The 9,055-nt window shown below is 40.5% G+C and overlaps 1 pseudogene; it reads right to left on the bottom strand.

Moving 5' to 3' along the window:
* Window positions 1-903: 903 nt before the first annotated feature.
* Window positions 904-9,055, bottom strand: part of LOC104214913 (cytochrome P450 71A4-like) — a 41,699-nt pseudogene continuing 33,547 nt past the window's right edge.

Below are 9,055 nucleotides of genomic sequence, written 5' to 3'. Positions count from 1 at the left end.
TAATTAGTGAGAGAAGAAAAAGAGATAAACACTGGTGAGACATTGTATCAAGAAGAAAAAAGTGACACAGAGACTAAGCTGTTGGTGTAAAGCTGCATCAACCATCTTGTACTCGAGAAACTTCAAATACTAAAAGAGATCACCCTTGCAACCCAAGGAGACTGGACATAGGATTCACATTGAATCCACACTAGTATAAAAAATCCTGGTGTCTTTATTTCCTCCACTTTATTTCTGCATTATTATTATTCTGTTCTTATCTCTAATCGACTAATTGGTAAACTAGTCAACTACTTAGAGTACTTAAAATAAAAGTCGACAATTCACCCCTCCCCCCTTCTTGTACTTTCACAAGCATTAATAAAAGACTTAGCTTGTACATATTTTTTGTTGCTATATCATAGTCTCTCTGTGGTCACTACTTTGAAGTATCTTTACACAAATAGCCGCTCATATTTTCTTTTTACCCTTTTTAGTCATATACATAGATTATATATTGAATATATGCAATTAAACACATATAATATATAAATCATGTATATATTATAATTCCATCGGCTATTTTTAGTTTAAGTGGTAGGGTGGACAGCTATTTGGGTAAGAAGAAATGAGCGTGTAGAATTACAGTGAATATTCCATATCTAGTGCAAGACTACAACTCCCATTTACACTAAGAAATTCTAGTAAGGTGTAGGATATGAAAGGAAGGATAGCTGATTAATAAGTCTTACATATGAGAAAATAAAGCAGATGTAAAAGCACCCAAAAAGGAAGTCGAACATGTATTACAGGTTCTGAAATTATTACCTTAGTAGCTACTAGCAATATTAATGCTTGGAGATATATGTTTCATGGCTTATATATATAAATAATCTAGATGATAAAAATTGGAGAAAAGAAGTCCTAAGTAGAGGACGGAGTAGCCACGGCTAGCAAAGGTGATTTCCTACTGACAGTGAGGCTACTATAGTTTCAGTCATATCCAAATCCTCCTCTCTTAATCCTTCTGGTAATGCAAAATTGAACTTGTTTACAAGCTTTGCCAATGCTAACTCAATCATAGCAACAACAAAAGTTCTTCCCGGGCAGCCCCTTCTGCCTGCTCCGAAGGGAATCAATTTAAAGTTTAGTCCTTTGACGTCAATATTACTATTCAAGAACCTCTCTGGCCGGTACTCCTCTGGATCATCCCACGACAATGGATCTCTTCCGATTGCCCAATCATTAATTATGACTTGAGTTTTAGCAGGTATGTGATAGCCTAGTAATTTTACGTCTTCTGTTGATTCTCGAAGAAGTAGTAGCGGAAACGGTGGATGAAGTCTAAGACTCTCCTTGATCACTGCTTGCAGGTACTGCATATTTCCTAAGTCATCCTCTGTTATCTCCGATTTCCCTTGGGCTAATCCTCGCACTTCATTCTATAATGTTTCGATAGCTCTTGGATGCCTCAAAAGATCAGTCATTGTCCACTCTAGAGCTGTATATGTTGAATCCGTACCTGCAGCAAACGCATCCTATGCATTAGCCAGAAACAAAAAAGAAAAAAAAAACAAGCCCGACCTTGTAAGTTAGTACTAACGATAGGGGATGATGAACGCAAAAAAGTACTTGGTGTAGTCTCATCACCATTTTCTTCTCGAATTGATGTTGCGATAGTAATTATTTTAAACATAAAATTAATACACATTTCAGTAAACCTGATCTGTCACCAAAGGATGGTAGATTGTTATGTTGAATTAAATAATGCATATATGACTAGCTATGTGGGACTACGAGATGCTTACCAAGAGGATAGCTTTCAATGAATCTCTCTGTATAAGATAGCCTGTTTCCATTCTGTTAGTTTGTGTGAGTCCACCAAATAGTAGAGTATCTGGTCCTCTACGAGATTCTGTTGAGAATGCTAATAAAGCAGTACATAAATAGAAGAGGATTTTTACGTGGAAAAATCTCACACAAGGGGATAAAAAACCACGACCTATACCTGTAGGCTTTCAACTTCACTAACTTGTAAAAACCTATTACAAGCCACTTTGCAATGACTCCATTACAAAGAATTTACTCAACTAACTTGTGGTACTCTTACCACAAGCTACTTTGTGACTTTCTAGTTACAAAGACTTTTACTAACTTGTGATTCTCTCACCACAAGCCACTTTGTAACTCTACCATTACAAAGACTTTTGCTTATGACTAAACCTAGTCACAACATAAACTCAAGGAGTTTATGGATTTACAAGAGGATTCCTAATCAAACGCTTCTAGCTAAGCAGTTTAGGAGATACAATAAGTACAATCACAAAGCTACAACTCAACTAGGACAACAACAAGCTATCTTTTAGGAACTGGTCCGTAGTTGCGTTCAACTTTGTTCTTCAAGTTTGTGAGGATTGATTTCTCTCTTTTTGGCAAGGAGCTTGAATAAGAAACTGAAACCTTCAACTGATGTTTTGTATACACTCATTGTAGGTATATCTTGATCATATCACTTAAAATGATGTGAGCACTTTAGTTGGTTAGAGAATGAGTGGGCGCATGAGTGGGCGCTGGAGACAGTGCAGTGCGGCAGAAACAGTGCAGTCAGTCACTTCATTTCTAGTTGTGACCAATTGACTTGTACTGTGATGAGGGAACCACAAGGGTATCAGATCCTTGTTTGGGTTCCTAGATCCTGAAGCTGTAGCAGTTCACCTTTAGCTGGAATTAGTTAAGCTTGCAGTATAGTCCGAGTAGGTCAGGTTCCCTATCTGGTCCTTAACAATAAGTTTGCTAGATCATCAAAACATAAGGCGAGAACATTTAAAACCTATCAATTTTATCCTTTTTGATGATGACAAACTTAACATTTATAGAGTAGATTTAGAGCAGTAAGAACCAGATTAAGTAATAGGGGAACACGCTCTATCGTAACACATGTGTTCCCCCTAAGTTAATGGCCATATTTTCCCCCCTTTTGGCATCATTAAAAAACAGACAGAATAACAGCACAAAGAAGCCCAGCTAAGCTAACTCATGCCACAAATGTGCATACAATCATGAAAGAGAATAGAAACACAGAAGGAGAGTACTGGCGTAATAAAACAAGGATTGATATTAGTAAAACTTTAATATGCCTTTGCTTTGAAAAAGCGAAAGGCAACATTGGGCTTGTTAAAACGGGAGCATTAGTGTTTCATCCCAACCACATAAAAAAAAAGAAAACAAAAACATCTGCCAAAACATCAAAGAAAACTTAACAAACATTTCCAGAAACTGGTCACTGAAGGGGTACTTAGGGGGCACTAAGAGTAAAGGGCTTGGAAGCTGCAGCAAGTGTTTGGAGAACGAGGTCTATTCAAGCATTTGCCGACTTTTGCTCATAGAGCAGTTCTGCTTTCAGGTTCTCTACTTGCGCCCTGAGATCAACATTGTCCTTTGTCAAACGAGTCACTTCATCACTTGACACTGGAACCGCTTGGGCTTGCTGACCTTCCAGGATAACATTCCTGACCTTCAACCGACGAATCTCCTCAGCTGCACTGTTCTGAGCATTAATAAGCCGTGAGACGGTTGATGTACTTCCTACCCCCTTATTTTTTTCTATGCACTCTTCCAAAGTTGTCTGTGAGAAAGTCTGCTTCCTAGTCCCCACCTGGCCTGTTCCTAGTGGGACTTCAAAGAATTTGAACACTTGAGTAAGCAGGAACCCATAAGGAAGGACATGATTACCATATTTGAAGGTGGCAACCTTTTGCATGTGTTCAATCATAATAGCAGACAGACTCACAGGAGTAAAACTGTCCAGTTGCTCCATCAAGAATAGGTCAGACTTAGAAGTCACTGACCTCCTCTCAGCTCGAGGCAATAGAACTTTGTTAACCAATTCGAACAACAGTTGATAGACAGGGAGTAGCGCTTTCTTATAGATCTGGTCCCCCTTCTGCTTTGCATTGGTTTTTACCGCAGCATTTCTGAAGTTAAACTGACACACATCTTTTACACTGGACACACTAGCTGTAGGAACTTTAAGAATCTCTCCAAGAAACTTTACATCGTACACGATGTCCACCCCATTGACCAAGGCACAAATGTGGTCAGTCTCAACTGGAAAAAGGCTAGCAAAAAAGCTTTGTACCTCATCCTCATATACCTTAGGTGCATCAATTTGAAATAGATGCGCCCAGCATTGAAACTCGACCATTTCCAGAATTTGGCGCATTCTAGCCATCTCAGGGATTGCTGGGTCAAACGTACGACCTAGTAGAACTTTTTGATGCCTCAGGCGTTCAGAGCCAAGTCTAACTTCACTTCTCATTCTCTTCATAGAACCAAGTTCTTCAAAAGGTTCAGACTTGCGTTTGCCGGAATTCTCTTCACAAAATTTTCCTTTTCCCTTGGATTTGAATAACACCTCCTTATCAGACATCGAAAACTTACTCACCACCTCCTTCATCTTAAACCTAGATATAGACCCCTTTTCTATTGAAGCAGGCTTTGTCTTGTTTGAAGACCGTCTAACAAGTGAACCAGGTTCATTTGGGGTTTCCTCTTCCACCTCTACTATAGGGATCGCCTCATCACTTACAGGTACACCGTCTTTCACCAACTTTCTCCTTTTCTTCTTAGTACTCTTCTTGCTCTTTTGAAGGGCAGAATCGTATGCCACCTTTACTTGAAGCCTGGTAGTAGGTCGTTTGGTTTCAGACTCAGGGGTGGACACAACCCTCCGCTTACTTATGAATGCATCAAGAGCCATATTATCTAGGTCTTCTTCATCACTGGATCTCATTTCAGGTGCTTGAATTTCCAAGGTACAACATCGAATGCAGGAACAACACTGTCCTAGGAACGAAAGCCTTGACCTGGATCCTCCGGAGAGGGATCAGGTTCCTCATGTGATACCCCAGTAGTATCTGCTAGTGCATCCCCTTCAACAGTTACAAGGGCCCCATCTTCCCCCACACTTTGTGACTCGTTTTTATGAGAGGTGATCTCATGCAGTACACCATTAGCAGATACCACAAACACGGTTACGATATTTTTCTCTTCCTCAAATGGTGCTACCACAACCATGGAATCGGTAGTAACAATGGCAAAATGCTTTGTGACCTCAGGGTTTTGACCTTGTTCTCCACTTGGTCTTTGACTGGTGAGAGCCTCAGACGATGGGGAGAACAGAGCAGTAGTTTTAAGGATTTCTGAAGTAGGAAAATACTAGGAAAGTGGGTGAGGTATGACTGTAGCGGCAGGAGTAATAGTGGGTAAGGAAGGATCAGTGGGAGCAGAAGGCTCCATAGATTGATCAGTAGTAGTTACAACTGAGGCAGTGAGATCGAAAGTTGTCTCATCCATTGAAAGAAGTGGTGTAACTATGCTTTTGGGAAATTCTAATGTAAGACTTATGGTTGGGAAGAGCAGGAAAAAGGGTTTTTAAGAGGAGAGGATAATTATGAAGAGAGAGGAATAGGCACCGGTTCTGAAATGGCAGTTGGGCATGGAGAATTGCAATGTTTCAGAGGGAGATGGATTGATTCGAAATGAAGAGACGTGACAGCAGGATCTGAAAAGTTAATGGCATGGCAATTGTGTTTTGTACCCTTTTTAAGACGTGTATTAAAGGATGCGCAGAACTACTAACCTTTGGTACAAGAACCATGTTCTTGACCTTTTATTTTGAAATAGTTAATCCTCTTTTATCATTCACGCACTGCATCTATAACTTCTATACTCATCATGCGTGTTTACTTGCAACGGTATTGAAGTGAGTTAGACATTGCCAGAAAACACTTTTAGCCAGTTATTTCTTGAAGGTGAAAGCCAGATAAAAAGGAATCAGGTTCTCAATTGGGCTTTACAAGCCCCAGCTTCACTCTGTTTCTTTCAAAGTGTTCCCTACTTAGCGCCTTGGTGAAAATGTCTACAATTTGATCTTCTGTGATGTGGAACTTCATACATATCAGCCCTTTCTCCACATTGTCCCTCAGAAAATGATGCCTCACATCAATATGCTTTGTCCTTTTGTGTTGAACTGGATTCTTGGCCTTGTTGAGTGCACTGGTGTTGTCACATAGAAGGGGCACACTCTCTGTGAGTACCCCAAAATCCTCTAGTTGCTGCTTGATCTATAAAAGATGAGCACAACAGGATGCTGCAGCTACATATTCAGCTTCAGCTGTTGAAAGAGCCATTGAATTTTGCTTTCTTGTGCCCCAAGAGATAAGACATAAACCTAAGAAGTGAGCTATTCCAGAAGTGCTTTTCCTGTCTACAAGATAACCTACATAATCTGCATCAGCATACCCAATCAAATTAAAACTGTTACCTGACGGATAATACATCACTGGGTCCTGTGTTCCTTTGAGATATCTCAGTATTCTTTTGGCAGCCTTCAAGTTAGATTCCTTGGGATTTAATTGAAACCTTGCACAGAGCCCCACACTTAAAACAATATTAGGTGTGCTGGCAGTGAGATAGAGGAGAGACCGAATAATACCTCTATACATGGTTTGATTCACAAGAGATCCAGTTTCATCCAGGTCCAGTCGAGTGGCAGTAGCAATGTGAGTGTCTATCACCTTTGATGCTTCCATGTCAAGCCTTTTTAAGAGCTCTCTGATGTATTTTTGCTGACAAATGGATATACTCTTTGGGGACTATTTTACTTGAAGATCCAAGAAGAAGTTCAGTTCCCCCATCATGCTCTTTTCAAATTCACTTCCCATGAGTTTTGCAAATTCTTCACATAGAGAATCAGCTATTGCTCCAAAAATGATATCATCAACATAGACCTGAACAATGAGCAGGTTCCTTCCTCGTTTCATTAAGAAATGAGTGTTGTCAATTTTCCCTCTTTTAAAGCCATTTTCCAAAAGGAACTTTGACAACCTTTCATACCAAGCTCGAGGATCCTGCTTTAGCCCGTACAGAGCTTTGTCTAGTTTAAACACATATTCAGGGTGCGCAATACATTCAAACCCTAGGTGTTGCTTCACATAGACTTCTTCTTTCCATTCAAAAATACACTCTTGACATCCATTTTGAACAAGATGAATTTTATATGAGATGCAAAAGCGATTAAAATTCTAATAGCTTCTATGCGAGCCACTAGAGCAAACGTTTCATCATAGTCAATCCCTTCCTCCTGATTGTAGCCTTGGACCACTAGCCTGGACTTGTTCCTTGTAGTAATTCCATGTTCATCGAGCTTGTTTTTGAATACCTACCTGGTTCCTATAATGGTTTGATCTGGGGGTCTAGGTACCAGGTGCCACACATTGTTTCTTTCAAACTGATGTAGCTCGTCTTGCATGGTTGTAATCCAATTTGCATCTTTCAAGGCTTCCTTGATAATTTTGGGTTCTATTTGGGAGAGAAAGGTTGAGAAGGCAAGTGAATTTCTGGCTCTTAATCTGGTTTGTACTCTGGAATCTAGAGGAGTAATAATGTTGTCTATTGGATAAGAGCTTTGGTGTCTCCAGTTAGGCGCCTGAGGTTCATTCTAAGAGTAAGAGGGTATGTTTGGCTGATTTTCCTCTGTCCTTCTCTCAGGTGCTAGTGGAGTTCCTTAAACTGCATCAATCACCCTTTCTTCAGCTTCAATGGTTGTAATTGAGGTGCTTGGTTCTATTGAAGATGAGGCAGCGTTGTCTTTATTTTATGCGGTCCGCAGTGGGTAGGTGAGATGGGCCCCAGTTCCTTTTTCTATAAATAGGACCTGAGGCCCTCATTTCAAACTTTTCGACCCCTTACTCTCCAAAGCTAAAAAAAATCATTGTTCATCACTCCTACTTGCTCGAATCCAACTGCTGAATCTCATTAAGCTACATTGCATCTCACTTATGGTATTTTTAATATTTACTTAGCTTTAATGTGTTTATTTTATTTTAAATTGATTAGTTCTTCAGTTCTTCTCCCCTTTTTCTTTAATTTTTAGCTTAGGGTATCATTAGTTGTTTAGATTAGGGTTAATTGGGTAAAAATACTGATTCAACACCTAGGTGAATAATAAGAGGTGAAAATTAGACCAAAAATGTAAAAAAACTGAAACCCTAGGTTGGTATTGTTGTTGGGTACTTACCGCGGACCGCGGTGGATTTTGTGCGGTCCGCAATGCTATTTTGTGCGGACCGCGGTGGTGGAACTTCTGAAAGCTGATATTTGAGGACCACGGTGCCTTAATACGGACCGCAATACATTCTGCGCGGTTCACGGTACCCAGAATCAGAGAGTAGGTAGTCTGATCCCTACCTCAGTGCGAACCGTGGTGCATTTTGTGCGGTCCGCGGTAGCTTCTTTATGGCCGCACTTCATTTTGTGCGGTCCGCAGTCTGCAATTCTGACTGTCTGCATTTTTTTCTGCACTGTTTGATCTGTTACTGGGATACTAACAAGAATATAATGTGTCCTCTTTACAGATCATGGTGAAATCACGAGGCAAAGGCGATAAATAGAAAGGAAAAGGAGAGTCCTCCCGGGGTAGGGGATGAGGCATGATTAGACTCACCCTGTAAGCCCGACAAGACTTCAAAAACACCAAAAAGATCATAAGGGCTACTGATAGAGCTATTTACCACTCGGGGAGTGAGTATGTGCCATCCCAAGAGGTGACCGACTCAGACTCCGTGCCAGAATATGTTCCTGACTGGCCGGAGAGGAACAGATTAAGGGATACACCTTGGGCTCTCCTACTTCCCAAGCATCAGTGCACATAGCTTCTGAGTCATCTGAGGGCTCAGCTGCAGGCAGTGACAATAAATATTCCACTTAACCTACAACTTCACTATTCGGGGAGGGTCCCGTAGAAGAAGGAGAAGAAGTAGGAGCGGGTGAGCCCCAAGTAGGAGGGGTGAAGAGAACCAGGAACCTAGAGGCATGGCAAGACAGGTTTGTGAGTGAAGTGGCCTACCATAAGTTCAGAGAATGGTGGCCTGAGATAAAATTAATGTAAAGAGCCAGAAAATTTTGCTAAGTAATCTAAGATTTCGTGGTGCTAAGATAGGCTAATTATTTTATCTTGTGTGCAAGTGAGGGTTCATGATATAACAGATATCAATTGGATAATTTAATAAGTGAA

This window comes from Nicotiana sylvestris, chromosome 3 (assembly GCF_000393655.2).
Source record: "Nicotiana sylvestris chromosome 3, ASM39365v2, whole genome shotgun sequence".
NCBI classification, from domain to species: Eukaryota; Viridiplantae; Streptophyta; class Magnoliopsida; order Solanales; family Solanaceae; genus Nicotiana; species Nicotiana sylvestris.
The sequence above is the reverse complement of the archived record's forward strand: the minus strand, read 5'-3'. Positions and strand labels throughout refer to the sequence as shown.